The sequence below is a fragment of the Tupaia chinensis genome, unplaced genomic scaffold, assembly GCF_000334495.1.
Source record: "Tupaia chinensis unplaced genomic scaffold, TupChi_1.0 Scaffold145717_1, whole genome shotgun sequence".
NCBI classification, from domain to species: domain Eukaryota; kingdom Metazoa; phylum Chordata; class Mammalia; order Scandentia; family Tupaiidae; genus Tupaia; species Tupaia belangeri.
The window spans coordinates 637,649-658,622 of NW_006205575.1; the positions used below are offsets into that span (position 1 = coordinate 637,649).

The 20,974-nt window shown below is 41.0% G+C and overlaps 1 protein-coding gene and 1 long non-coding RNA gene across 2 annotated transcripts in view; one reads left to right on the forward strand and one right to left on the reverse strand.

Annotated features, from left to right (window-relative positions):
• The window catches only part of ZNF366 (zinc finger protein 366), a 74,750-nt gene that overhangs the window by 45,780 nt on the left and 7,996 nt on the right, over positions 1–20,974 (reverse strand). The gene's annotated exons all lie outside the window — the stretch shown is intronic.
• LOC114006132 (uncharacterized) lies at positions 8,219–14,532 on the forward strand. Its single transcript, XR_003547892.1, has 3 exons — positions 8,219–8,376; positions 13,475–13,599; positions 14,162–14,532. It is a non-coding gene; the product is annotated as an uncharacterized LOC114006132 (long non-coding RNA).

The window sequence follows — 20,974 nt, forward strand, 5'->3', positions numbered from 1 at the left end:
TTTGGCACTGTCTCGTCTTCACTGAAGCCAAGTGACACATGTGTAGAAAGTAGCACAGTTTAGCATGCTGTGTGTGCCAAATTTTCCTTAAAATTAACATTTGTGCCGTATGTTGGTACCCTAAACTCAATACTCCTTTGGCTGATGCAAATGGAAAAGGAAAACATTCTCAGACAGAGTTTTGTTCTCTTTCTTTGTAGACACTGTTCAAAGACATTAGCAATGTCTTCCTTAGGAAGTAAAAATGAGTGCTTACCATTTAATTCTAGGTGAGAGGTCAGTTCTATCATGACATTTGAGAGGACAAGATGAACAGGAAGCCAGAAATATCTCACTGAACTTCGAGCATTATGCCAGAAATTTAGATAATCCCCACATAACACAAGGTGACAAGTGACCCATACACATACTCTTTTTGGATCCTACAGTAGATGCTGGACCTCCTGACCTTTGAGGTCACATTCCCTCTGAGTTCCTTCCTCAGTCCCCTACTTATCTCTAAAGTGTGTAGCTTCCAAAATACAAGGAAGAAGTAACAATCTTATGCTTCTGAGCCAAGCATCTGCACCTTTCTGTGTTGGCAACACGCTTTGTCCAATTCAGTGATAAAGGCCAGGCTCCCTGGGCACCTGTGTGGCTCTGGTGGAGCATGGGCCTCTCCTTGGATCACAGCAAGGCACAGACTTGCACTTACAATATTGATCCTAAACTTACCAAAGGGGAGAATGAGAGGGCAGGTCACATTGCCACTTAAACCGCCAGAGAGATTTACTTTTTTGGAGTTATTTTTGCTACAGGGCAGGTGTGCTCAACAGAGAAACAGAGAGACAGAGACAGAAAGTAAGAAATTACTCCTGAGGTAGGGGGTGGGAAATGGCCATGTTGCAATCCCTTTTCCTCCACTCTCCTCTCAGGATTTTGGGCATGCACACATGTGTACTCAGCATGAATTTTAAGTTGCTGGGTCCTGGACAGGTGACTACGTGGGAGTCCAGCAATGTAAACCGTTAACACTTTAAATCTCTGCTGGTCCCAAAACACCAGAGAGATTTAAAGTATGGTGAGAATTGTGTGCCTTAGGCTTTGTTCCACTGAGGTAATAAATAAGAGTCATGTGTTTTTAGTGCTCAAGCAGACTTTTTCATTGGGACCATGAAGCACACACAGTATTTAAGGAAAATGTTTTAAATCTAACCAATAGTAGATTTTTAAAAAGTCTGAAGATGGGGCCAGTGGGTAGTGTAGTGGTTGGGGTGCTGGACTCTCACACGGCTGACCTCAGTTCGAATCCCAGACCCAACAGCTTGAAACTCATGCTGGGTGCATATGCGTGCCTGCCCAAAATTCCAGGAGGAGAATGGAGGAGAGAGAATCATGGCATGGCCATCCTCCCTCAGAGATGATGTCTCACTTTCTCCCTCTCTGTCTCTCTGTTTCTCTGGCAAGTACATGTGCCGTAGAGCAAAAAACTCTCTCTCTAAAAGCAAAAAATAAACACCAACAAACAAAACAAGAAAGCTTTTTATTAGGAAAATTTTAAACTATGGAAGTAGAGAGAATATTGTAATGAATCATTATGCTTCATGCCAATTTCAACTCATGATCAATCTCATTTCATCTATACCTTACCCCTCCTCCACTCTCCAATTACCATGATTTGGAAGTAAACCCATGACACAATCTTACTTTATCTATAAATATTTCAGGATGTAGCTCTTTAATATAAGGACTTTTTCTTAAAATTTAGCCACAATACAATATTTCTTTAGAAAATCAATAGTTCCACTAATCATTTAAATATGTAGTCAATTTTCAAATTTCCCTAGAAAATCCAGCTTTTTGTTGTGGAGTAAAAAAGATTCTTGGAGCTCTGTCAGTTTACTATTGAGCTGGCCAATTTTATCTTCCAGATACCATAGAAGAATTTTGAAAGTTGGAAGGAAAGGTTTCTTCAGGAGCAATAACGAGATATAGAGAAGAAAAAACTATTTGGAATTCCTTAACCTGGAGTCAGTGATTCTTAAGACGGAAAACGTTGGTATGCATTATTCAGTCCCACCACACTTCCCTATTGTGAATGACATATGGCACAGAGCTGATATCCTCCAATTCACACAACAAATTAATGCCAAAGTACTCCATTTTAAAATAACGTTTTGTAAAATATTATATTAAGAGCTATATCCCCAGTGCTTGTACATGGATTTAAGATTTGTGTGGTTGCTTGAAAGTTTAGAGCTATGCTGTTTAATGTCACTAGCAACATGTGGTTTTTAAGCTCCTCAGAAGTTGCTAATCTGGATTAAGACATGCTGTATATATAAAATGTATACTAGATTTTAAAAGTTTAGTAAAAAATAAAAAATATCTCATTATAATTATTTTGGACCAACCAGTGACACTGCAGTAATGCAATGCTCTGTGATGCTGGACCCACATGGGAAGGTCACGTGTTCGTATCTTGAGGCCTCCCTACACATGCCATGTAAGCATGTGCGTGCCTGTGGACTGGCCGAGGCAAAGAGTGGGTGGTAGCGTGAAAATTCTGTTGAGAGTACCTGTCTCTCTCTATCTCTGTCTCTCTCTCTCATGGAATAAATAAATAAAATTCAACATTATTATTTTATTAATTACATGCTGAAATAATAATTTTGATATTTTGGGGTAAATAAAATAGGTTATTCAAATTAACTTAATCTGTTTCTTTTAGTTTTTTGTATAACTCTTAGAAAATACAAAATTGTATTATAGCTTGAATAATATTAAATTTCTATTAGACAGCACTAGTTTAGAGATTGTATTTTAGATGCAAGATTTCATCAGTTTACTTTACAATCAGGCCATGCAGTTGGAAAGGACCTGGGGAGATCATCTACTGCATCTCTCTCCTTCAAGTAAAGTTGGACACTAAACCATCTAACGGCACATCTTATTTTTAAAGATTTTAAAGATTTGTAGAAAAATTAACTTTCTACCTTCCTCCAGCGGTTGAATTCTACAAGTAGCAGGGTCTTACATCCCCTTGTACAAGGATTTAAACAAAACACTACGAATTATTATTGAATTTTTCCCCTCAGTCAACCCTATTCCAAAGCCAGCTTCTACTTTGTAAATACCATTCAGATCTCTGCATTTATCCTCATCATGATCTCCACAACCAGCTCCTGGTCTATGCTGCTGCTGTTGCCCCGGAAGTGGTCTCCCACATTATTCCTACTCCAGTTGTGTAATTCACCATAGCCATAGTGAGCTTGTCATACGACAAATGTGAAGGCCTCCAATAGCTTCTCACTGATCTTAGGATGCAGTTTACAATCCAACAAAGCCTACAAACTCTATGTTGTCTGACCCCATTTCTTCAGTTACGTCATATCCCTGTTCCCCAAGCTCTGAGCACTTTGTGCATATTGGCCTCCTCTCAGTTCTTCACACGTTTCATGCTCCCCATTTCTTCAGAAACTTCCGACATGTCATTCCCTTTGCCTGGAACACTATTCCTCCCCTTCACCTCTCTTTGCATGGTGGATGCATATTTATTCCAATCCTAGCTGAAGCATCCCTTCCTCAGGATCTCCTGGCCAAGACACACTAATCTTGACACAACGTGTACTGGATGGTCATTTCACATTTGTTTGTGTAATCATTCACATCACGTCTGACTCTCTCAGTAGACAGGTTGCTCCATGCCAGAAGGGGTCCTGTTAGCCATTATTGTGCCAGACACATAACAGACCCTCAATTAACAGGCAGAGACAAAGAGAGAACAATGGAAACCCTGCCTGCTTTAGCTATGTCTCTTGTGGTATTCCATGAGTGGAGAGGCAGCACCCCGCATGGCCTTGTGTTCACAGCTTACTAACATGCTCCTGGGCAGACAACCTGAGTACCCTAATATATTAGCAAATTCTCTGTACTCTCTTTTCAATGGCTATCCAACATACAGCTATTTTTTTACCACCTTCACTGGCCCTGCCGTGGTTAAGCCAAAACAGCTTCCTCCCAGAATTGTAATAGCCCTCCTAACTCTTCTTACTTCCACTCTTGGGCTTTCTGGAGCCTTCTTATCTCAATAGACTGATTCTAGTAAAATATAAGTCAAATAATGTCACTCCCTTGCTCAGAGCTTTCCAGTGATTTTCTATCTATTTCAGAGTTGAAGCCAAAGTCCACATAGTGACCTACAGGCTCTGCATGGTGGTGTTCCCTGTCATCCGCTGATGTTATACCCTGCCATTCTCCCTTGCTCACCTCCCTCCTAGCCTGCTGGCCTTTGATTGTTTCTTGCACACAACAGGCAAACTCCTTCCTCAGGCCCTTTGCACTTGCTGCTGGTCAGCTATTCTCTCAGATATCTTCTTGGCTCTCTTTTTTGCTTACTTCTAGGTTTTTCTCATCATCACCTTTTCAGTGTGGCCACCCTAAGAGCCCCCCAAGCATTCTCTCCTTTCTCTTTTATTTATCTCCATACCTTCTAACATAACTATCTAATTAATTTTATTCATTGTTTATGTCCCTCCACTAGAATACAAGCTCCATGAGCACAGAGGTGTTTATCTTTTGTTCCCTGGTGTGCCTCTACTGCCTGAAACAGTTTCTAGTGGGAGATCATTGCCCATTGAATGAGAGACTACAGCTCAGCCTCTGCACCTGAAAAATAGGCCTGCTTGAAACCAGGCATCCAGCTTGCACATGCAGAAATGCCCTGTGGCATCGTTCGGACCAACTTGGCTCTGTCTCAGAGCTAGTCCAGGAGAACCGGAGAGTCTCTGAACTCAGATTGGCCACTCACTCTTTCAGTGCAGTTCTGGTAACTGTCTGTGAAGCCCAAAGAGCAGTTTGGTTCCAGAGAATGTCTAACTGGCTCCTCCCAACATCCTCCCACCACACACAAATGCACCATACAATTCTCTCCCTTTCCAAGGACACAACTCAGGCTATTTCTAAAACCGAGATTCTGATCCAAAGCAGTAGCCAACACATAGTGCATCTCCATGTGCACAGGAAAAGACGAGAGGCCTCTGAGCAATTTCCTGGCCCTATATTTCCCTATTCCAGTAAACGAGGCCTTCTTTAGCTCAGGAATCTCTCTCTGAACCAAGCCAATGCCTTAATGGCACATGTCATTTGTTACTGTCTGACTTGTTTCTTTGTTCTTTTATTTTCCTTTTAAGTTTCTGTCATGAAACTTTGACCACCAGTTCTATCAGGACTTGAATAGGATAGTTAAAGTACATAAAATGCTACTGGAGAGTTTTCTTCCTAAATGGGCATTTTATTTCATAATACATAATACTTAAATTGCACTCTGCCCTCAGAGAGTTTAGCAAACTTTACACTTGCCTGGGCTGAGCAGCACTGGAGCTCATGCTTTATGGATTAGACGTCAGCAAGACTGAAGAGTTCGCCTTAGGCTACAGCTTGCTTTGCTTTCTACAAAGTACTTTGTCTTTTTTAATGGATATAAAAAATACAGTGAATTAAAAAACGTAGGTTTTTTTTTTTTTGACAACTTGCTAATCAGTAAATTAGTTCCAAGTTATTTTCATGTGCTTGTTTTTGTCATCATTGTGGTTCTTTCTGGGCTGTACCGGCTCTTCCTTGTCTCCTGATACCATTTCACAATCCTCTTCTCTCTCCTCTCTTCCTCTTCATTGTTCTCCTGGCTTCTGGGGTATTCTATCTGCCAGGAGGCACCCACCATATGCCCAGTCTGAGAGCACCCCTTGCGCTTCTCCTTTAGGAATACGCTTTCATCTGATAAGCATAGTGTAGGTAAAGGATGCAAAAGACTTAAGGCCAGGTTCCTAGAGGTGCTGGAAATCATAAAGTAAGTTTGTGTATGTTCTGGCCTATTGATCTAGTGTAGAGGCAATAACTTAAAACATTTTAAATGCAAACAAATATTGACATGTTATGAAACTGGTTTCATAAAAACCATGGCAAGTTAAAGTCTGAAATCCCACCTAGGGTAGACCATTGAGGATGTCTTCTTCAGATCTTTTTCTACCATTAGAGGTACTTAGAATAGAAAAGTCTAAGAAGAATTGACACACCAAACTAAGGACAGGAATGCACTTCTATTATTTAACAAGCAAAGGCAGTAAGCAAGGAAAGCTTGAAAAAGGGAAGCTGATACTTGCGACTAGGAGTAAAAGAAAATATCTGGCATGCGTTCAAAGATAAAACTTCCATTACACAACGATTCATGTTGAGTATGTTGAAACCCTTGAAAGAGAACTGCAATGGGAAAAATGAAATAATGGCTTAACCATTTTGATTTGGCTTTTACCTGCCCATGCACAGGTACATGTACATACCCTCTAAAGCCCCAAGAACATGTCAGCTCAGCAACAGCGTTTGGAGAGCAGACCGGGCGCTGTGTACAGAACATGCTTGTGGAATACTCAGGAGGCCAAAGAGCTCAGGAGATGGCATCACAAAACACAGCTTTGAAAACCAGCTCCATCACTTATTTTCCTAAGCTTCAGGTTTCTCAGCTAGAAAGCAAGAATAGTAGTAGCATTTATTCATCAAATATTTCTAGCTTACCTTCTGAATCCATGATCGGATTGCATTTCCCTATGCCCTTTATAAGTAGACATTGCTATGATACTTTAGATAATAAAATATGGATATAAGTGACACCTATGCCATTTTTTTCTTTTGTGTATGAAACCTTTGAGAAGTAGTCCATGATTCCATGTGATTTTCTTTCCCTCTGCCTTGGCAACCTGAAACATTTCAGATAATAATTCTATCTACCTGGACCCTAAAGTTAAGATGACCTAGTTCAGGGACCAGCAGTTAGTGTAATGGCTATGTCGCTGGACTCCCACGTAGTTGACCGTGGTTCAAGTCCTGGACCCGGCGGCTTAAATGTGTGCGTGCGTGCCCAAGATCTCAGGAGGAGAACGGAGGAGAAGGGATTGCGGCGTGGCCATCCTCCCTGGGGGGTGATTTTTTGCTTTCTATCTCTCTGTCTCTCTCTGCCTTTCTGGTGAGCACGTGCGCCTTATAGCAAAAACCTCTCAAAAAAAAAAAAGACGACCTAGTTCAAAACTAGAGTTGCTCCGTGTAATGGATATATAATGGACGTGATGCATAAATCCGTATGTGTTTCTCTTCCCCCTCCTCCCCAGGTCATGGAGATTTGTTGTTGTTGTTTTTTCTTTTTCTTTTTGTCTTGGGAGAGTAGCTTAGTCTATCCTAATACATTAGTTCATGGATCAGGAGGCAGATTAAAAGGAGGTTCTGAACAGGTAATGCTCATGGCACATGGCAAGTGCTAAATACATGTTACCTCTTTTCTTCCTTACCAGATCTATTTTGAGATCCTTCGTAGCCCATTTTTACCAGCCCTGAGCTGTGCTACTCTTCAGAAAATGAATTTGCTTTCAATTGGAGAAGAAGGAGAATGAACTTTGCTTTAAGACCTTTTAAAGTATTCCCTAATACCCATTAGGAAAATGGGAGAGCCCCTGAGGGGAGGAGAGTTGGGAATTCCCTTCGTGGGAAGAGAACCTTCTCTCTGAAATTTACAAAAGGGAAAGGAGCTAAGGGTCTTCTCAAGGGAATCGGTCAGAAAGAAAAACCTGTGAACTATGAACATTTCCAACCACACAGAAGGCTCCATGCTGCACATCATGCTCCATCCCTGATCCGAGATCAGTTCCAACTCTCCCCTAACAACCTTCTGTCCTGGAGGGAACCCGAGTCTGTGTCCTTGGTACTTTGCTGACATTCCGGCAAGAACAATAAAGACGTTCAGAACTCAAGCTTTAGGTTATTTTTCTCACTGGCTCCTTAAAAGTTCTCTTTCTTCCTCCACGTGTGCAGTTTGAAAGGCAGCAGCACAACTGTTGTGATTTGCCTGGTCACTTCAAGCCAATCACTTAACAACTTCTTCAATTTGACATCAACCTGACACCTTTTTAGAGTGTTGAAATCTACTTTGGAGAAAAATGTTTACCTAAAATTACTCTAGAAAACCGTATCTCCGAGCTTAACTCAAATGGTAAATCATAACCAATTTAGAAAGCACTCGTTAGGGCTGTGGTTCTCCAAATTGTTTAAAAATTTGAGAGGAAGAAAAGAGGAATGAACTAGAAATGAAATAGAGCTGGATAAAGCCTCCGCCTTTAAAGTCGGTTCCAGAAATTCAAAGCAAGCAGGGCAGCTCTTTTTCAGAACCTGCAGTGGAAGAGGAGACATGCAGAGAGATGGCAAGGTGACAAAGGAGAACATTTGTCCTTGCGGTATGTATGAAGCATCTGTGGAGAGACAGGAGCTGTGCTGGCCATGGAGGGGCATTGGTGAGCAGCCAGCCATGGCCCTGACCTTCTCAAGGTGGATGGACTGACTATACTGCTATTTCATGTGAGTTCATGTTTTCGTCATGCCAGCCTGCTGTGTGCACTGCAAAACTTTAACGCCCTTGCCTACCACCAGCCACTAAATGCCTATAATATTCCTTAGTCATAATAACCAAAAAGCACATCCCCCACTTCCAAATGCCTCCGGCTGAGCAGCCTGAATGTAAGCACCATAGTTGCTGCAGGTAATAAAACCTGGAGTTCTCCGTGGGGAATAAAGGGCCTAGTGAGACTAGGTGGAACCAAAGTGAGACCCACCCCGAGACCCACTTCCACTTCCTGAGAAGCTATTGCTGTGTACATCTTGCCCTGACCTATAGACTTGGACTCAAAAGGGGCAGGACCAGGCCTGTTTTGTTATGGAGCTCTCAAAAGACACTGAACTTATTTAGAGGGACAGAGGAGTGGGTCAAATTATTTGGGAGTGTGGGGGAGAGGTAGCTATAAGGAGTGGGAACTGATTACAAAGAACTTCCAGATATCTCTGGAGAGTGAACTGGTTGGGTTGGCCTAGTAGGTATTAATGGGAGCCCTGCAGAGTTGAGACACAGCCCCATGGAAGAGGCTTAGATGGCTAAAAGCTCATAATTTCAGAATTTATGGTGTCTGATCATATCAGGGAACTGGCATATACTTTTGTCAACTGGAAGACTTCTTCCTCATTTTTAGTTTGCATATGATGATTTGGTAGAAGAATAGCAAGAAAAAAGAAAACTTTAACACTTATTAAGCACCTAGTACGCGAGGCAAGTATTAAATATGTTTAATGTGTAACATCACAGACAGTCTGAGTGAAGAAGAGGGAGCATAAACTTGGGATTTGGGCAGCTCTGGGTTTGAATTCTTAATCTTCTCTTTATCAACTGCGGTAAATTACTTCATCTCTGAACCTTAGTTTCCTTAAGCAGAAAATGGTGATAAAAATTAATAATAATCTAACTTGCAGAGTTATTGTGAAATGTTACAAAATGAGAAATTTAAAGAACCAGGAACCACAAACAAACAAAATACGCACACACAACACACTCATTGAATAGTAACTAAACTAGCATTTGGTTTTCCCAATAATACTCATAAGATACCCTCATGGCTATACAGAGGAAGGATGAAGACATAAGATAACGGGTGGGGGGACCAGCAGTTAGCGTAATGGCTATGTCGCTGGACTCCCACGTAGTCGACCGTGTTTTGCGTCCCAGACCCGGTGGCTTAAAACTCATGCCGGGTGCGTGTGTGTGCGTGCCCAAGATCCTGAGAGGAGAATGGAGGAGAAGAGATTGTGGTGTGGCCATCCCCCTTGGGGGATGATTTCTCGCTTTCTATCTCTCTGTCTCTCTCTGTCTTTCTGGCGAGTGCACGTGCCTTATAGCAAAAATCTCTCCAAAAAAGAAAAAAACAAAATAAGATAAGGGATGGGAATCTAGAACAATAATAAGTTAAATCATTAATTCTCATTCCAAATTTTTTTTAACTCGTGTGTGTGAGTGTGTGTGTGTGTGTGTGTGTTTCTCTTTTTTAACCCCAAGTCATGGAGATTTGGAGTTTTTCATTACTGAAACATAGCATAGGCTCTCCTAACACACTAATTCATGGATCAGGAGGCAGATTAGAAGGAGGCATTGACTAGGTAATGTTGATGGCACGTGGCAATGCTAAATAAATGTTACCTGCTTCCTTCCTTACCAAATCTCTCTATTTTGAAATCCTTCCTAGCCCATTTTTATCAGCCCCAACCTATACTACTCTTCAGAAAATATATTTGTTTTAAATTTGAGAAGAATAAGAATGAACTTTGCCTTAAGACCTTATAAAGTATTTCCTAGTACCTATTAGGAAAATGGGAGAGCACCTTAGGGGAGCACGGCTGGGAATTCCCTGTGTTTCCCTGAAAATTTTTTCACCTGGATTTTTAAAGAGAAAATCCCAACAGTTGCAGTGTCTCTTGAAAATGGGTCTCAGACTGCTCAGCTCTACTCTGCACTGGCCGAAACCATTGGGATGGTGGGGATGGAGGCATGTTCTGGGTCAAACCTAACCACAGAGGCAGATTAGAGAGGATGCAGAGAAACGTGACCTGCTGGTGAGAAGATGTAAAACCACACTGTATTGAAGTGGCTGAGGTCACCTGGTGTGTTAAGGAAGGTGAAGCCTGAGTTCTTGGCTTACATTTTGATACTTCAAGGAGCTGACACTTAGGAGAATAAAATTCATTTCATGTGACCCCAGTGGGCATAAACAAGGCTGGCAGATGGAAAGGACGCATGTGTGTGCGCGCGCGTGTATTTTTTTTTTTTTAAGAGAGAGTTTTGCTATAGGGCATGTGTGCTCACCAGAGAGACAGAAAGCAAGAAATCACCCCGGGGGGGGGGGCATGCAACAATCCTTTTCCCTCCATTCTCCTCTTGGGATCTTGAGCATGCACACACACATGCCTGACGTTAAGCTGCCAGGTCCAGGACTCTAACCGTGGTCAACTATATGGGAGTCCAGTGACTAACCAACATGCCATGCTCTAGTCCCAGGGGCCCATATTAATCTCCATTCAGTATAACTGTTCATTTACTGGATACTTCTAGAAGGCTTGAACTGGTTCTTATTTACTTAGTGCCCGCAGCATCAGCACAAATCCCCTCCCACGTGGGACCACTAAGGAACAGCAACTGCTATGATTATTACTGCCTGGTCTTGGAAAGAGCATTTGATTTTGAGAAGCTTATTATTTCTTCATTGGCCATTTGCCTGAGATCTTTGTTTAGAGAGAAAAAAAAAACTACGTCAGCCACTGCAAAAACTCAACTTAGAGTCTGTCAATAGGTTCTTTACTCTTCAAAAGCTCACTTTGCAAATACCAATACAAGAAAAGCAACTGTTTATATCAGGCTAAGAAGCTTTTGTGTAAAAAGGCAAAATAATTATCCATGAGATGATCTGAAAGTAAAATCTTAAGCTAGCTGAACACTGAGCCTGCTATGAAAGGTCATTTCCAACTTCCTTTGACCCTCATATGACTGTGGTCTTCAGCATTTTGTTCTGTGGCAGGAAAGCATTGCTTCTCTCCTCCCATTTTAGAGGGTCTAATAGTCTGTTTCCTCTTTTGATTTTTAATGAGGAAGAAACCTGTATTTCACATTAGGTCCAAGCCCAAACTCTTCCTATCTGACCCCTTCAATGCATGTTTTCTTTAAACACATGCTTCGATGCAACTAATGAAGTTTCTGGATTACAAAGTCCTCTAGCTCAGAAGACACACAAACATCATGAGCTCTCCAACTTAAGCACAGCAAAGCAATTACTCCCAGAATGTAGCATCTTTATCAAATCAGCTATTCCAACTGCCTACCTGTGACTAGGGAAATGTAGGTGAGAATTTACATATCTAGAATTGCCCTTTATTCCTACATCACATTTTAATTTATTCATTAATTCATTCCAAAGATGTCTATTGAGCCACAGCTGTGTGTCAAAAACAGTGGCAGACGGGACCAGCAGTTAGCGTAATGGCTATGTCGCTGGACTCCCACGTAGTCGACCGTGGTTCGCGTCCCGGACCCGGTGGCTTAAAACTCACGCCGGGCACGTGTGCGTGCGTGCCCAAGATCCCGAGAGGAGAATGGAGGAGAAGGGATTGCGGCGTGGCCAACCCCCCTGGGGGTGATTTCTCGCTTTCTGTCTCTCTGTCTCTCTGTCTCTCTCTGTCTGGCGAGCGCACGCGCCCTATAGCAAAAACTTCTCCAAAAAAAAACCAAACAAACAAACAAACAAACAAACAAAAAAAAACAGTGGCAGAGGACAGGTGGTAGCACAGTGGTAGTGCAGCTGGATCCATGTGGGAGGAGTCCTGAGTTTGTATCCCAGGACATCCCTGAGCATGCGAAGTGTGTACACATGGCTGTGATCCGGCCTGGCTGGGAGTGGAGGAATCATGATGTGGAGACCTGATACGGGGGTACATATCTTGCTCTCTCTCTCTTTCTCATGGAAGAGGTAGATGAACAGACTTTGAATTTATGTATTATGAAACAGCAGGAAGTGGTGCTTAACGAGAGTACAATTTGCTGTCTCGTACACAGCAAGAATGTGTTAAAGACATCACGTGCCTTAACTTGTGTGACTGTCACAGCTCCCTGTGAAGTAGGTACTACTCTTTTCTCCATTTTATTAATGAGCAGACTAGAACACAAATGGTTTAAGCAAATGACCTAGGGTCACACATATAGTAAAGGAAGGAACTGAGAGGGGTTTTTCTTCTAGATAGTTGTAAGATGAAGGAAGAAATTAAATAATAATGATAAATACTGATAGACACTTTCTAGACTTCGAGAAAATACACAGACTTACTATAGGTAGTAATTTAAGAACAGAAACACTCATTGCCTAGAGAGACCTAGATTATTCAAACTCCCCAAAATAAACACTATTAATACACTCAGTTTTAGTCTACTTCAGTGGATTCCATACTTCTCAGCACAAGGACTCTATTTGTAAATTTAAAAATAAGGTCATTTTGGAAATCCCTAATAAGTTACGGGGGAAAAAAAAAAGAAAATAACCAAAAGCTATTTTGAATTCAGTAACATCTTTAAATTAATTTATATTTAATGAATGAATTGTTACGACATAACCAGATTTGAAAAATAAAGGTACATATACTTCTAAAACATTTAGTCAGTTGACAGGCATTATGACTTGGGATCTATCTAGACTCTTTGTAATACCTCCACCTATCCCTAAAGAGCCACAGAACTGCATGACTTCAGCTGAACTCTTTATCCTCTCCCGGCCTCCATATCCTCATCTCTAAAGTTGCGGGTAAGAATTGTTCTTTCAAAGGGTCCTAGAAAGAATTCATGTGAAACCAGCCAGAATGTGGAGGGCTCTTGTCCTAAAGAGTACAAAAACAGTCAGGGAGAGCAGACATACATGAATGAATTAGTAAGCAGGTCAAACCAGTAAACTGTGTCTTCTAGAATCTAGTTCTAGAACGTGATCTAATAACGTATAATGCAAAGAATGTATAAACAGAGGTTCACTGTCACTTTATATAAATACACAGGGGAAATTCAATTTCTTTAAAAGCTTACAGAGATTTTTTTTTTTTGTAGGGGTGGTGCTGCTATCCATGGATGAGACCCTCCACATTACAAAGATCCACAGAGAGTTGTCTGGATTTAGATATGAGACACAAGAGTTGAGAAATGGAAACGTCATGGTGATGGAAGGCTTTTGGGTTGGTTCGATTACATTTAAAGCAGTAACTCCTATTTATCGAATGGCTACCACGTAGAGAAGTTTATAATATTTCATTGCATTTTGATCTAAATGTAGTTCAAGGCAATTTATCATGTAAGTTGAAACTCATTGTAACTTAACTGGCTCAACGCACCACGTGATGTCATAGTCTCACAATTTTACAGCCTGCATCCATCATGTCTTCAGGATATAATTGATGTTCAGGGAGAGAATCTTAACATTTTCCTCAGTGCTGTTGACATGGAGGTAGCAGAATTTACCTGACTCTTTGGTTGCTGGGTTGGAAAAGCAAGCCACCGCTAGATTTCCTAGTTTACCTGCTATTGCGTACAAGCCTGATAACTGAGATGCCTCTCCTTCCACTCTCTGGAAAGCTCTAGGTCCAATGAGTAGGGGGAGTTCAGGTTAATAATGAAAAGGGATAAAATTTATTGAATATTACTATGAGGGAAACCTCATGCTAAGGAATGATATGAATTATCACTCTTAACCTCCACAAGAAACCCTAGGAGGATAATGCCATTTTATATTTGTCATAGGAATGGTCACATTGTTGGCAAGCAAGAGCGTAGGATTCCATCTCAAGCAACTGTCCCCAGGATGTGTATACTACATGCATCTATCTGCCATCTTGTCACCCACCTGCCAATTTGGAGTTCCAGGCTGCCACCTCATGTCTGGTTGACATCCATGTTTTACATGTTGCCGAGAGGATGAGAACCGAATAAACTGGGTGAGAAAGAGCAAAGCTTTTTCTCATGGCTTTGTATGTGACATTTGGTGATATTCGGGGAAAGGATAAGGAAAATGCAGACAGGGGTGAGACAATTATCCTTAAAAAAGTTCTCAGAGCAGTATGCGTGCGTGCCCAAGATCCTGAGAGGAGAATGGAGGAGAAGGGATTGTGACACGGCCATCACCCCTGGGGGGTGATTTCTCACTTTCTGTTCCTCTGTCTCTCTCTGTCTTTCTGGAGAGTGCACATGCCCTCTAGCAAAAACCTCTCCAAAAAATATAAAAGGAGTTCTCAGGGCACAAAACTTAAAATCAGAAGTGTCTTTAGAGATCAACTGATCTAAGCCCTTGATTTTACAGGTGAGGAAACGGAAGCTCAAAGAGTTGTCCATGGTCACAGAGCTGGTATAACTAACCTGGGACTCAGAACTTCTCTCTCTTTTTCTCTTTCTCAAACAAGAGGACATTATTAACTTTTTCCTTACATTTCTGTCCCCCACCCTACCACCCCTTTTCAAAAGGAAATTCTATTATCAGTTCTACTGTACCCTTCTAGAGATAGTCCATGCATATAAAAAATATACTTTAGCTTTTACAAAAATGGTAGGATTTGATCCAGTGGAAATATCTTGACTTTTAAATTTATCAGAATATATGAACTGTCTCATTATTTTTTGAGCTTTTCAAAAACAGTTTATTAAGTTATAATTTATGTACATAAAATTAATGCATTTTAAAATATGCAGAATGATAAGTTTTAGAAAAATTATACAGTTGTGCAACCATCATCAAAATCTAATTCTAGAATAATTTTGTCATGCCAAAATGTTCCATTATTCCTTCAGCTGCTCCCACCCCATCCCCCCCAAACCATTAATCTTTTCATCTTTATAGTTTTATGCTTTTAGAAATTTATGGGGTCTGGCTCCTTGAATAATATTGTGTGTGGCCTCTTTCACTTTGCATGGTGATTAGGAGGAGCATCTGCATTGTTGCCGTGTATCAGTAATTCCTTTTTACTCTTTTTTTTTTAAGAGGTTTTTGCTATAGGGCGCATGCACTCGCCAGACAGACAGAGAGAGACAGAAACATAGAGAGCGAGAAATCAGCCCTCAGGGGGGATGGCCACGCTGCAATCCCTTCTCCTCCATTCTCCTCTCGGGATCTTGGGCACGCACGCACACGCACCCGGTGTGAGTTTTAAGCCACCGGGTCCGGGACATGAACCACCGTTGACTACGTGGGAGTCCAGCAACATAGCCATTACGCCAACTGCTGGTCCCTCCTTTTTACTCTTGAGTAGTATTCCATTGCATAGACACAAGGGCACTTCAAACAGTTTCTGGAAAATTAAAGTTCAGGTTATTTTGATGTAAAAATTTTGAAATCCAATCATACTTTTTTCATAATTTGCATTTTCCACAGACTTTTTGAAGACTCCCTTGTACACCAGATTTTGTTTATCCAGTCACAAACTAATGAAACTTTGGATTGCTTCCAGGTTGGGTTATTATAAATAGTGCTGCCAAGAACATTTGTGTGCAAGTCTTCACACAGATATACGACTTCAATGTTTTAAAATTTTAATAAATTTATTTCATGAAAGGGGGTGGGTCACAGGAAAAAAAAATATGAGCATCCTTAACAAGGTCTCACACCATGGCCCTTTCCCCCATCAAGCCTTTCCAGTAAGCCAGGATCACGTGCACCCGGGTCTACCAGAGAACCAAACCCGTGATCCTGTATGTACCCAGTATCACTTGAGCAGATGTTATACTGTGCCACTAGGCCTTGTCACTTTTGAGAGTACTTGTCCAGAAATAAAATTGCTGAACTGTGTGGTAAATGTGTATTTAACTATTTGAGAAACTAACAGATGGCAGCACCCTCGTATATACCCACCTGTGCTGCATGAGGTTCCAGCTTCGCCACACCCTTACCACTGCTTTTTATGTCCCTTTATGTTTGGCTTTAGACTTCTAGATATGGAGCAGTATCTGAGCAAGGCGTTACTTTGTAGTTTCAGAATCTAATGATACTGTGTAGCTTTTCATGTACATATTTGCTCTTGTTATATTTTTTCTTAATTGGGTTGTTTGTGTAATTATTACTGAATTTGATTAATTCTATATATATGTTGGAAACAAGTCTTTTATCAAATATATGTTTTGCAAATATTTTCTCCTGGTTTATGACTTGTTCTTTCATTTTTATAATGGCATTCTTTTCTTGAAAAGTGAAAGTTTTTCATTTTGATGAAGTTCAAATTAACAGTATTTTTATTTGTCATTTGTGCATTATTTTGTGTCATAACTAAGAAATCTTTGCATAATCTAAGGATACAAAGATTTTCTCCTATGATTCCTCTTGGATATTTTACTATTTTAAATCTTAAATTTAGGTCTTTGAACTACTCCAAGTTAATATATGTATGTGGTATGAGGTAAGGATCTAAGTTCTTTTTTTTTTTTTTTGGCATATAAACATTGAATTGTTTCAGTACCATTTGTTGAAAGGACTATCCTTTCCTCATCTCATTACCTTCACAACTTTGTCAAATCAACTGAGTACATACCTGCAGTCCATTTCTGGTCTCTTCTCTTCCCTAATTTTTAAGGGCTACATAATAAATAGGCCCTTGTATTGATGTACTGTATGTAATTTAACCAACCTTTTATTGATGGACAATTAAAACATTTCTGTCTTTTTTTCTATTACAAATAAAGCTGTGGCAAATATATTGTATCGAAAGTATGTAATTTTGCATTTTACAAGTATATTTTTAGTATATTCCAAGAGGACTCAATGTTACATTTTGATAGACATTCACAAACTGCACCCTGTCATAGTTTTGCTTATTCATAATTATACCAGAAATGTTTGAGAGTACTCTCCAGAACCCCAAAAAGTGTACTAAAAAACATTTCCATCTTTGTCAATCAAATAGATAAAAATTGTTATTTCATAGTTTTAATTTGCATTAAGATTAATATACTTTATTTTTTCCATGATTGAAAGCCAAATACATTTCATTTCATGTAAGATATGTGTTTCAGGTCACTTGTCTATGTTTCTGCTTATATTAAGCTCTTCATGATTCTGACTGCCAATGTTTTAACTTTGTTTATTGATTTTTGACCCTGCAGAAACTTCTTTTTTTCTTTTAAAAATGCATTTTTCTTTATTCATAACAGACAATATGCACACACATGCTTGAGAGAGAGAGATGAGCACCCCCTAGAAGGTCTAGTAACACTGTGATCCCATTTCTCCAGCCCTCCAGCCCATGGGATCTTGGGCACTTGTGCACATGCCCAGTGTGTGTCAGATTAACTCAGCCAAGAATTCAAACTGTGGCCTCCATGTAAGAGCTGGCTTTTCTTGAGCACCACTGTACTGCTATCCCATGGAGCTGACCCAACTTTTTGTTTCAATACAATAAAAAGTATGATAAATGATAAGGCTTCTGGGTAAAACTAGAAAGATCCTTCCTACTTTGAGATTCAAAAAACTAAATCTCTCATTTTTTTTCTAGTATTTTTATGCTTTCTTTTTTTCTTATTTTTTTAGAGAGGTTTTTGCTATAGGGCGTGTGTGCTTGCCTGAGAGACAGAGAGACAGAAAGCGAGAAATCACCCCCCAGGGGGGATGGCCATGCTGCAATTCCTTCTCCTCCATTCTCCTCTCAGGATCTTGGGCACGCACACACATGCACCCAGCGTGAGTTTAACTCCCCAGGTCCGGGACTCAAATTGCGGTCAACTACATAGGAGTCCAGCAACATAACCATTACAGTAACTGCTGGTCCCATGCTTTCAGTTTTTTAGGGACTTAATTTTTTAGCACAATTTTAGATTTATGACATGTTTCCATTTTTAGTATTTTAGTATTTGATCTGTTTAGAATTTATTTTAATGTAATTTATGGGGAAAAAAAGGTTTTTTTTCCTCCCCGTATACCTAATTGTCCCAAGATCCTTAATTACATAATCCAACTTTCCCCTCTGACATGCAATAATATTTTATCACACATTAGATTTCCATTTAAGCTCCTTGATGTGCTATTTATTCATGTCAGTAAGCACACTCAAACCTCTATCCTCTGACTCCAAGCTTAGCCTTTTTTCTTGCATTACTTACATTTTCAAAATGACACAGTTAATCAATAAAGTACTTTATGAATTACTTGCAACAATATTTAAATATTCTCTTATCTCCCTGCTGCCACTAACTAACAAAATACAAAGTCTTTTTATTTATTTATTTTTTTTTTGGAGAGGTTTTTCGCTATAGGGTGCGTGCGCTCGCCAAACAGACAGAGAGAGACAGAGAGACAGAAAGCAAGAAATCACCCCCTGGGGGGATGGCCACGCCACAATCCCTTCTCCTCCATTCTCCTCTCGGGATCTTGGGCACGCACGCACACGCGCCCGGCGTGAGTTTTAAGACACCGGGTCCGGGACGTGAACCGCGGTTGACTACGTGGGAGTCCAGCGACATAGCCATTACGCTAACTGCTGATTCCCATAATACAAAGTCTTTTTAACATTGCTTAGAAAAATCAAATTAGGACAGTAGATACGTTTGGAAGTATAGCAGACCCAAAATCGGATAGATGCTACATTCTTATGTCGAATAAATATTTTGGAACTAATTCATTTGCTCTTAACTTACTAAGAATCAGTGATTCAGGGTAGGCTCTATGTGTGTTTTCTTTTCTTTTTTTTATTTTTATTTTTTGGAGAGGTTTTTTTTGCTATAGGGTGCATGCGCTCACCAGACAGACAGAGACATAGAGACAGAAAGCGAGAAATCAACCCCCGGGGGGGATGGTCATGCCACAATCCCTTCTCCTCCATTCTCCTCTCGGGATCTTGGGCACACACGCACACATGCCCAGCGTGAGTTTTAAGCCACCAGGTCCAGAATGCGAACCGCGGTCGACTACGTGGGAGTCCAGTGACATAGCCATTACGCTAACTGCTGGTTCCTTATGTGTGTTTTCATACACATGTATGAGGCTTATGTGACATGTACATAAGAGATAGCATTTTTTAATTGCCAGAGGGCTTTTGCATTCTCCAGAAAGAGACAGAGAGGAAGAAAGCACTCTCCAAAGGGGTGTAGTCACCACAACAACCCTTTTTTCTCCATTTCTCCAACCTAGCTGAATTTGGGGCATGAGCAAACATGTGCCAGAGTATTTCTCAAGCTGCCAAGGCTGGGAGTTACACTGTGGTCAGCCATGTGAGATCTGGCTCCCTTAACCACTAGCCTATGGGGCTGGCCCAAGATAGTACTTTATTAAGTAAACCAACTCCCTCTCCCAAAACATCCGTACTGGTTGAAGATCAAATCCATTTGCCACATTATGTCCTAATCCCCCAGGTATTACACTTGCTCACCAGTAAATATTCTTCCCAACTGTTTGTGTAAAGATGTGATGACTAAATTTCTCTCTGAGGAGACTCACAGGGGTGCAGAAGAGCCAATGCAAGTCATGTTAAATAGACTGTGTCTGATCACATGGAGGCCAGGAATGGGATTGCGTTCTTCAGTACTGATGCAGTATGGAACTGTACTTTCTTGTCCAAAAACGGGACTCTGTTCATTCTCTAACACCCTCAGATGGGGGGCATAGGTTACAGCCAGGTAGCTGTAAGAATTCTCTGTTCCTGGATTCTCAACTCAACCAGAGATGGGTGATTGTGCTGTGACATCACTGGGGTGCCATGAGAACCATGTTGGAGGAGATAGATGCCCTTTGGAGTGACAAGAAAGATGAAGCTCAAGATAGTTTCGTCTTGCTTAGCTCTCTGGGTAAACCAACTAGTGACATCTTAGAACTTTTTGCATACTTCACACCCTAAGAATTCCAGATCCTAGTAGTCTGGAAATTCTATCTTGATCAACCAAGTACAGTGTTCCTTAGTACCTTAAAAGTGCTCAGTATATATATTTTTAAAAGGATAATGCTGGATAACTCCTTTTTGTACTTTTTAACTGAAAAAGTTTTCTGGGAGTGGGGGTGAGGGGAGGAAGGCCCCATTATGCTGTGAGGGAAAAACTGCCTGAAATTGAAAAACAGCAAGAAACAAAGTGGTGGGCAATACTGTGGTGGGTATTCCACAAACAGTCCATGAAGTGTCAAGTTCCACTCTCCCTGCCCTTCCCACTGAAAGAAGCCAGGGGGCCTCAGTTGAGGGAGAGAGGCCACCATCTCTATCTGTGCAGAGGGCCCATTTTGTCCAGGCTGCAGCAAACTAGAGGCTCTTCCGGTCCTCTCCCTCACTCTCTTCCGGCCAGTTTCCTCTCCCCACCCCTTCAACAATAGTCCTCTCTTGATTTCTGTTCTGAGAGAGAATAAGAAAGAACGGTGAGTCCTCTGCAAAGGAAACTAAGGATTCTTCCCGCAGAGTTTCTAACTGGGAAGAGTGAAGTGTGTGTACTGGCATCTCTTCTTTGGCTGTGAGGCTGAAGGTGGGTTCTCACCCTATTCCCCAAGAAAGACGCAAGGAAATAGCAGGATTTCTTACTCCTATTCTCAAGCATTCGAAAGGAGCTGGCAGAGTACCTTTCCTCCTGGGAGGATTCTGCAGTGCCTCACTACCCCCACAT